This window comes from Strongylocentrotus purpuratus, unplaced genomic scaffold, assembly GCF_000002235.5.
Source record: "Strongylocentrotus purpuratus isolate Spur 01 unplaced genomic scaffold, Spur_5.0 spur5_scaffold_9, whole genome shotgun sequence".
Lineage (NCBI taxonomy): Eukaryota > Metazoa > Echinodermata > Echinoidea > Camarodonta > Strongylocentrotidae > Strongylocentrotus > Strongylocentrotus purpuratus.
Genome location: NW_022145615.1, coordinates 22,869,981 through 22,880,055, shown reverse-complemented (window position 1 = coordinate 22,880,055; position 10,075 = coordinate 22,869,981). Strand labels below are relative to the sequence as shown.

Here is a 10,075-nt window from a genome sequence, read left to right as displayed (position 1 = left end):
CTTATTTATTGCCTGTAGTTGATTCGCTCTCATTTTATGCTTAAAAGAATTAACCAAGACTTTGCTATCAAAAGTGCTTTTGTTAAGCTCCTCATTGTGCTTGGTGAAAAGGATTCATCGTCATAGATTAATCAAAGTAAATAATCGGAAATGAGAATGTACTCCTTAGACAAACATATATTGATTGAAATGAATAAAAGAACTTTAAATAAAGAAGTGCCTCGAGATTCAATTAAAATCTTAAATTCATATTAGAAAATGTGAAACCATGATACAGCGAATTTATTGGAAAAAAACCTAGCAGACCATGAAAAACCACTAAAGAAGCAATCTCTAATTTCTACTTTGTCTTTTTTTGTTTTGCTTTTTTGCTTTTTTGTACAAGGTGATTACCGTTTTCATGGAACATTACCTTGCTACAGTTGACGTGGTCCTATTGTTTCTCCTCTTGTGTCATATATCTCAATGTTGAATATGACAGTTTCAAAAGCCGGAGCAACAATGCACCGTTAGCTTTCGAGTTGTCGGGTAGGTGATTCACTATGTATGGTAGGATCGCTGATCTGTGAATGTTGGCTCTTAATACACTGCCTCGCAAGGACACAGACAGTTTGCTTTCTTACCTGGTCTCAAAGCTGTGCAAATACCCAAACTTTTCATGTTAAATTGTCCAAATCTATGATTTTTGTTCCATTTTTTAAATCCCCGCCAAGGGAGCCAGACAAAGGAAATTCAGTCTTGAGGAAAGCGATACAAAGTTATTACCAATATAATATATGTGATGAAAAAAAGAATAAAAAGGAAGTGTACAAAAACGTCAAAGAAAGGGAATGAGAGAGAGAGAGAGAGAGAGAGAGAGAGAGAGAGAGAGAGAGGAGGGGGAGGAGGGAGGGGGAGAGGGGTGGAAGAAAAGATAGAGGTAGGCGGAGAGAAAATAAATGAAAGAGGATCCTGACTAAAAATGACATTTTAATAGATCTATAAGATGAAACTTTTCAAACATCAAAGATAGATCCAGAGAGAAAGGGCAGAGAAATATGAGAGAGGGGGAGAGTTAAAGAGAGAGAGAGGGGGGGGGGGGGTGGTGGCAGACAAATCAAGAAACTTATACTCGCTGAATTATGTTAGTTTGATATCAAGATATGAAAATGTCTTTTTATGGAAAATATTTGATATAAAAGAAGGAAATGATTCTTGTCATTCAGTTCTTCGCTTGTGAGAAAAACAATTATAAATTGCAGGAAAATCTACGGAAATAAATCCTGCCAATCATCTCATTTAGATATATTTATTTTCATTCGTGCCCTCTACAATTTGTTTTTCTATTTTTCTGCTTATTATGTCATTATTTCAGTTGTGATTCTGGTTAAGAGCACAGAAAAACAAGTAAATCGTCTAAGATTAGAATAAATGCAGGAGCCCGGATTGGCCTCAACCCAGCTTTATTAAACCCCATGCTGTTCTCCCCATTATGTTCTGCATGGAGATTCTTACTTGGTCATTGTTTCCTATGACGAGGTCTAAACCCTAAAGAACTGCATGGAGCTGTGAGATCCTAACATTTACTTAGCATGGCCTCTGAAAGAACTCTAAAGTTTGAAGTAGCAGGGGTGAGGTTAGGCTATTATGAGAGCACTCAGTCCCTATTCAGTCAGGTGAAATAAGTGTGGGAATCGGTGGTGTGCTATAATGCTCAACTGAAAGAAAAAAAGACGAGGGGGGGGGGGGGGTGGTGCTTCGGGGATCTATGTCTGAAGAAAAGTCAGTTTAGTACTAATGGTCCAATTTGTTCTCGAGACTAAAATTGCCCATTTTTATATTGCATTTCTGGTGGAGGTAAAGTGATAAATGTAATAGATGAAAAATGATCTACATTCAAATATTAATGAATGTAAGTATCAAACATTCTTGGAAATCATAGATATTCAGGAGTAGATTTTTCTTTTTGATAGTGAACATCAAAATTTTTGGTCAGAATTTTAAATCATTTTCAAAACTTGAAAGGTGTATCACTATTATGAATACGGGTAGATTGTTGAATGATGGATTAAACTACTTAAAGAAATCAATCAGCCCCCTCTCCCTCCAAAATGTTGTATTTTGTCAGAAGACCTGGAATTCTCGAATTCATTAGATACATTTGAATGGTTACTGATCTTTAAAAAGTTGAAAATGAGAGAGAAAATAAAATCAAAGCTGATATATGTCAGAAATAGGATACAACCACAGAACCCCAAACTCCCCAAGAACAACGTCAGTGATTGCAGGGGCGAAGTAGCCCCCCAAATGCTCAAAAGAGCCCCCGAAAGTCATAAAAGAGCCCCCAAAACTTTGCATAGAGTTCAATGCAAAACTAATTAAAGAGTGTAACTTTAATGCAAGCAAGCTTGAAAAGTAGCCCCCCCCCCCCCAATTTTTAAATAATTTTTTCCCTGAGTGATTGGTCCCTTTAACCAGGGGTCACAAATGCACCCCTGTATTACCCTTCGAGTTCAATTGCACCCCTGTTGAGAGTCAGACAGGTATGACCTGTTTGCTATGTGGTAACTTCAAGGGACTTTGAGGTAGCCTTTGAGGTGCAAATTGGTTCAAGAGAAAAAAGGAAAAGCAAGGGAACCTGACCAGGGTTATACAGAAATGTCGGGTTGATTATATTACCTTCTAGCATTGGCCCAGCGGGATCTTCTACATCTCTCTTAATTTTCAGTAATGATGCAAATCATTCTGAATTAAGTTGTTTGCTACACGTTTAGGCCTAGTTATCAAATCTACCTGATGCCTAAATGGCGAAACAGAAACTTCAATTGTATTGCTACATGCAGCTCGAACATGAATGCTTACTACAGTAGTTTAAATGTGAATGAAATTATTGAATTATAGCTATTACAAAAAAATCAAATTGGGAATGTAACTGAAACTTGCCTCGAAGTAAATCATGTGATTTTATTAAGTTCTATTATTCACGTATATAAGTTGATCAGCATGCAACTGATGAAAATAACCATGTACCCCATGAATACTCTTATTAGAAATTAGGCAATTCTATCTTTTTTTAGTAAATTACCTAAATGGATGAATAAAATGGTTATAGTATCAAGTTTCATCTGTGTAGTCTGTTATGAGCGATGCAAGATAATGAGTTCTCTTATCACTGACTTTGTCCATTGTGATTAAAAAGAAAAATCATAATTTGGTTGGTCAAAGATGACCTCTTGATATCACACTGACCATTGTAGTTTCTCGATAGGGCTTATTGATTTCACAAGCCATCTTGAGTTGCTCTTGTTATAATCGTGTTACAATAACCTGCGTTTCATTGAATTTCATTGAAGCATGAAACATGGTCTGGTGAAGGGCATCTTTTGATCATGTGTGTTTTATCCAGGATAATCATTGTATGCATTGACAGATAATATAGGATTTCTGTTAGAGCGAGGAGATAAAGAATAACAAAGAGAGCGTCACACTTTGAGTAGTCTTTGGTGAAGACCCTGATGTACTCTTTCCCCCGACCCCATCCCCCCCCCCCCCACACACACACACGATTGTAGGGAGGCCCGTGAAGATTCTGCCGTGCTACCCAGAATTTCCCCTAAAGTTAGGCTAAAAGATACATACAAGCCCTTGAATAACAAGGAGGTAACATGTTTAAATAAAGATTCTATTGGATTCAGGCTCTAATAATTGTCAGTTTCTCTTGTTCAATAATATTCTAGTTTTTCCCTAAGTCAAACATAGATGCCATTTGTCGCCTTGTGAAAATTATTCAATATTGGTTTGTAGAGGTGGAAACTTAGTATCAGTTAATGCATGCAGATGCCATTACTGGAGAAAATGTACAAAAATAAGTAGAAATCGTAGAAAAGTGGGTGTATTGTGTATGTACTATCATCCCATGGAGATATAATATCTCCATGATCATCCACTCTCTTAAAGTCCCTATGGTGAAATTGTTTCCAAGTCGGGTAAATAAATCAAAGGAAAAGACTGAGGAAGACGGAAGGATCAAGGATGGACAATTTGCTCTCAAGTGCAAGTGGAGGAAGGGGGAAGCAACATTCCACAAAGTAATTGTATATACTCAAGATACCTAGGAAAGAACATTTCCAGTTCGATTGTAGCCCCCCCCCCCCCCGATTTTGTTTTTGTTTTTGTTTAAATATGTTAAGTGTGACTGCTTGAAGAGACTACTCTCTCATCTCCAGCCCAAGCCAACAGTACTTGTGGCTGACAGGCCCGTGGGCTTGTTATGAATATTCATGATTAGATCGTCCTATTAGTAGGTGGGGATATACTGCAGAGTAAAATGAAAAAGCTGGGAAATGGACAGTAACAGAATCAGGGTCTATTAAAAATCATTACATACAATAATTCATGTATTAAATGTTTCATTAAAAATTATAATCAGACATGGAGCTGTCTTTGCTAAGAGCTGTGGAAGGGGCATTCTGAAACACAACTTTAGACACCCCTATTATAATGGACTATCCCAGTTGTAACTTATCACCAGTGCAGTGGCTTGGGTAGATTGAGATTGCTTGGGTAGCTAGTAGTAGACTGTGGAGTAGCATAGTAGAATTGTCATCTCTGGGCATAAACCTATGTGCTGGAATTCTTGCTAAAATTGGTTCTATTCTGTGTTTTTCACTGTTTTCTGGATCTTTCAGCATTGCTGTTGATAGTTCCAATGGAGGACTAGCCCGATACCTGGTGGAATTATCATTCAAGGTGAGTTTTCATTTATTTCTTGAGCCGTGTGTGTCGGAATTGCGAGGCGATGGGCAGCCAAGACCTTCGGCTTGCTCTGTAGTGCATAGTGGTGCACCTGTATATAGCAGGTTCCATTGACTGGGCTCACTCATCAACCTTTGAATGTAAATAGTGGCTTGAGCTGAGCTTGCTGGGGTTGGGCCCCTCCTACCAACGATGAATGGACACGGGGCTGGCTGGAGTGTGGCGTGGGGGATGTGTGGCTGACGTGTGCCGGGAGGGTGCTGCTGTCACCCACCCACACAGGGATTATTAAACACCCTGTCATTATCAATATTGTTCAAAATTGGCCATGGGGGGTAATAATATTGATAGTCATTATCCATCTTATATTATCCGTATCCATTATGATTTATAATTCTTTTGTAATATTTATAATTGTAGATGTCAGCTAACTGGGAGGTGGCCCCCTGATGCGTTCGATTTATTGGTTATCCCATCTTCTTTAGTAGCTTAGAGATGAAGCTCTAGGCTATACATCTTGCCCTATTTGGGAAGAATTAAAAAGATACGGGGATGTTATAATCATGAAGTCATTGGCGCGCTTTTGGCACACGTCTAATATCAAATGGAGCTGTTAGAATGTAGTCATAGTTATTCATAACACTAACAGTGATGCAAGGCTGTGAATGATGGAATTAAATTGGATCTTGCAATGTTTGATTGAAACTAATAGAGCTTCTTTATATGACATATATAATAGTTCATTTATAACTATAGCTCCTTTATAACTTATATGCCTGTGTAGTAGATTTCAGCTATGTGGGAGGTGCCCCCCTGAGTTTGTAGTTTCTAGGAGTGGCTTAGAGACAGCAGATTATTTTGTCCCATTTGGGAGATGTTGCAATCGTTAAGTCATTGGCGCACTTTCGGCACACTTCTGCAATTGTAGAGTGGTGTTGGAATGTAGTCATAGTATTACCAATAGTGATGCCATCTCGAAAGGATGGGAATTGTATGTTCTGATGTTTAGTTGAAAGATGAAGTATTAGACGAAGAGCAACGACATCTGCAATATATTGCTTATTTCAGGAAGGAATATGTGATTGCTCATTATGCTAGAATTTTCACAGGATCTAATTAAAGCCTTTGTTAATTAAGAAAATGCAAATGAATTGGAAATGAAATGTAAATTGAAAGCTAAATAAAACTGACTGTGGAGCACAGTTTGGCATTTATGAAGACAAGCATTATTTATGAAGCCCATGAAGATTGTCGAAATTGGTAAATGTTTCTTGAAAAACAGATTTAGTTCAATCAACTAGAAAAAAATTGCAGTGTATGCTGAAATTGACAATTATTGCACAATCTCTCCCTATCATTTATATTCTAGTGAGCATATACATGTATAGGATGTTTGATACTAATACAAATTTAATAACGATGTCAAAATTAGCATAGAGGCTTTTATATATGCTGGCTGTGTCGATAATTAGGCATCATCAATACAAGCAGCTAGCAGCTATCTGATTCTGACCAATTGGATGTCTCAGTATTGAAATTACCAGTGCAAGCCGCTAGCAGAGTATCAATTGTTGTCTCTAGTGATTACATAACTCTCTCCACACAAATGCATATGATTAGGTCTAATGGACATGATAATGATTATGGTAACCCAGTAGTGATGTAGAAGGGAGAGTCAAGCCAGCTGTAATAATAATGTGTTGGTGTTTAATGGAGATATTGCAATAATCATATTGTCACATTTATCAATTGATCTGACATTCATATTTGTATTCATGTTGTTAAGATTGAGAGTTTGTTGGAGCTTTTCAAGTGTTCTGATTACTTTGAAAAAGTGTGATTTTATTTTTATTAGTTTTCTGATTTGTTAAAGTCTTGGTTTGTACTAAAGTCAAGAGGCAAAAGAAGGTTAGAAATCTGTGCCTAAATGTCAGTGCAATACTTGTTTTTGAAGTATGGTCCAAACTTCTGAAAAAGATCATGAGTGATGTTGAAATGGTTGCAATCAAAGATAAATATGAACTTTGTCATTCTAATTGATTGATAATAGTCTCCATAGACCAGGAGTGAAAGTATTGTCATCCTTGGAGGAAGTTGGAGCTTTCGCAGGAGTCAAAGATATTACTTCAAATGATTATGATATCAACATCTTGCATGTTGTTGACATGATTCTATGTCCTGCAGATGCTGAAATTTACTACCAAGTTTTATTGCAATTGGCTTGAAGTTTGTACCCAGTAGTGTGATTGATACAAAACAGGTGCATACAATAAGTGCTAATGGAAGCAGGGCTCTTGTTGTAAACTCCATGGTCTGTTGTACCAGGTCCATGGTTGTACTATACATGGACCTACTATATGGTTGTACTTGGTCCCCAGGTCCGACTGGGCTCTATATTTATGTAGCCTGGTCCAACAATCAAAGATTATCAGGATTAATGGAGATTATGGTTCCCTAAGAACCTGTCTAAACAAATGATGACTTTTAGTCTTATCACCTGTACTAGATGTGTATAATAATCACCTGATATTGATGTATGAATTGTGATAAGGTTAATCGCTCCGAACAAATAAATCGGGACGATATACTATATTGTAGGCCTGACACAATCGATATGCAGCCTCCCCCTAATCGATTCACTCGATCAAGACATGCACGATCAAATGTATTGTGTTTGTGTAATAATGTTACACATTACTAAGTTTCAATTGTAGGCCTTTGGCCCCAATACTAGAACGCAGACAGAATCTAGCTCTAGCTCTCCACAGATGCATGTTATCTTGTTATCTTACTGTCAGTGCAAAGGTGTAGTTTGATTGGCATTTGAGTTACCTGAGAGAAAATCCCTAAATCTTGTGCGGTGCTGGAGAGTGAAGGTTATGCAAATGGTAACGAAGCTCCAAATCCAGCACCTTGGAAGTTCCTTACTTGTTGACCCCATTGATTCAGACAAACGCTTTAGTTTTGATCTTCAAGCATTGTGTGACAGTATTGGTGCAAACATAATGAGACAGAATATGTATGCTATTTATAAAATGTATAGTTTATTTTCATTGGGGGGGGGGGGGGGTGGGATTTGTTTGTTTTCTTCTCCATAATGCATTTTTGGGGTGGTAATTGTTGTTATAAATGTTGCATTGCTTGTATGGAGCCTTGGGTTGGAGTGGGAACATTGGTACTCAGGGAGAAAGAGAGAGAGAGTGGTAAGGCCTCATGCATTCATAGAAATAGACAGGGGTACAAGTAGACTGACTGTAATATTCAGTTATTCTTCTTCTCTATACATGGTACACAGACATGCTCTGCTTTGAGTGAGAGCACTTTCTATGTTGTCCTTGAGGGCTTGTTCGTGAGATCCACATCGTTCGTTTCTCCTTCTCTGTAAGTAACCTGTATGAACCGAACATGGGGAGGAACGTACGTACATGTTATGATCTAATCTTCTACGTCTGGTGTTCTCTGCACCTCTATGAATCACCCCACCTCCACTTCCTTTACCCCTGTACTCACAGCACCTCCCTAATCTGCTCCCCTCTTTACTCCGTCGTCTCGAGAAAGACTCAACCACTTCCTCCCGTCCTAGCTAACGCACCTAACAACGAACAACCGCCTTTCTTCTGATCTCATGTCGGGTGTACGCAACTTGCTCGAACAACAGCCATTAGATCATCAATTTGTTTTCCCCTTTACCGACTCATTTCCCCAATTTAGCTCCCATTACAAGGCGAGTTTCACTCAAATTGGGCCGAGCTCGGGTAGGAATAGAGATGAGTGCATGATGACTTTGTGGTGAGGAGAATATAGAACGGATTAACCAGGTCATTCTTATAGCAAATCACCATGGTTACGCATTATCTTAGGATTTATCTCGGTATGAGGACTGTGGCATGTACATGTACAATAAGACCCGAGTCAGGTATGAGCCATGGTTTATGTTATGAGAGGGAAATTATGGATAAAGCAATCTATTTTGAGAAGTTTAGCAGTAAAAGTAAACACATTAGAAGGCCCATAGTATGTGCACAGGTGCTTGAAAGTTTAAATCCAAAGAAAATGACACCCCTTGGTCACCTTTCTACAACACCACCCCAAAATAGAAGAGAAGGTTATTGGTACAGCAGAGTTCATAGTGGAGTAGCATTATTGCGTGATAATTCCACTCTCCATCCATGCCCCTTTGGGCTTTATGAATGAGAAAAGCAGACAAACGCCAGCCAAGCTCATGAATTAACCAGGCATCTACTAGCGGAGTTTGAGACAAACTGACAATCTAGGCAGGGCGGTGTGAAGAAAAAATGTGTTTGGTATGAAAAAAGAGGCTGTCATTTTATTTGCACTGGGAGCTGACAAGCGCAGCAAGTGCTTTTCTCATCAGAGACACTTTTGTAGATGAGGTGTTCTTTTTGCAGATGGCCAGACTGACTGAGTCTAGATACTGAAGTGTCAGCGATGCATTATGTGATGTCATACCAATATTGTCAACAGAACAAATTGCCGGAAAGCCAATGTACTTTCTGTATTATCAAAGATCATGTTGTTCAGACCACTCACCACCACTGCAAAATGCCCGCAGATGACTTAAAGGACGAACGCCATGAAGTTGTTTTCTTTTTTATGCATGATGCGTATGTACGTCAGCTGATGGATAGGTTGTTTGTTTATTTGGGGCTCTGTTAAACTTGTTCCATTGTTGGCCCACCCTTGTCAAACAACCAACCTAACCTACAACACGCAGATCTTCGATCAACATTGGCCTCATTTCTGTAACATATTCTCTGTTTGTAGAGGGTTAGCCACAACTTTGTAGGATTCAGCAGACCTCACTATATGCTTACATTATTGAAGCATTTCAAACCATGTTCTTTGGTGGAAATTCGTCACCATATTTACATAGGGTTTCATGATGTTTGTTTTGAATAAGACCAAATAAATAAAGTGTCAAATTCACACTTTGTTCTCATTTCGCATTAAAAAGGCAAAACCAGAAAACCGCATAAAATGGCACAAAATGGCACGATGGAGGTAAAGCTCTATTGAGCATTAATTAATTTCAAGCAAATTGATTGTGTCAGTAGTGTGTGAAGGCAGGGTTGCGTGCAAGGCTCCGGTCACATTTCATTGATTTGCACTAATAAAAAAAGTATACAAATTATAACTGTTTATTGTTACTTTATAGTCATAGATATTAACAACTTTGGGCAAACAGGGAATTAATTGTTATGATATTGATATTGCTTAATATTTTCAACTTTTGCAGAACTGCAACATACTTCCAAATTAGGGGACAACCTTATAAAAACTATTTTTGTCAACTTTCCTGATTTTCAAACATATAATTTGT

The 10,075-nt window shown here is 38.2% G+C and overlaps 1 protein-coding gene across 1 annotated transcript in view; it reads left to right on the top strand.

The window, feature by feature from the left end:
* Window positions 1–4,545: 4,545 nt before the first annotated feature.
* The window catches only part of LOC582531 (flagellasialin), a 67,377-nt gene continuing 61,847 nt past the window's right edge, over window positions 4,546–10,075 (top strand). Inside the window, exon 1 of the mRNA XM_030976726.1 lies at window positions 4,546–4,728. The gene's annotated coding sequence lies outside the window, so the exon portion shown is untranslated. The remainder of the gene's footprint in view (window positions 4,729–10,075) is intronic.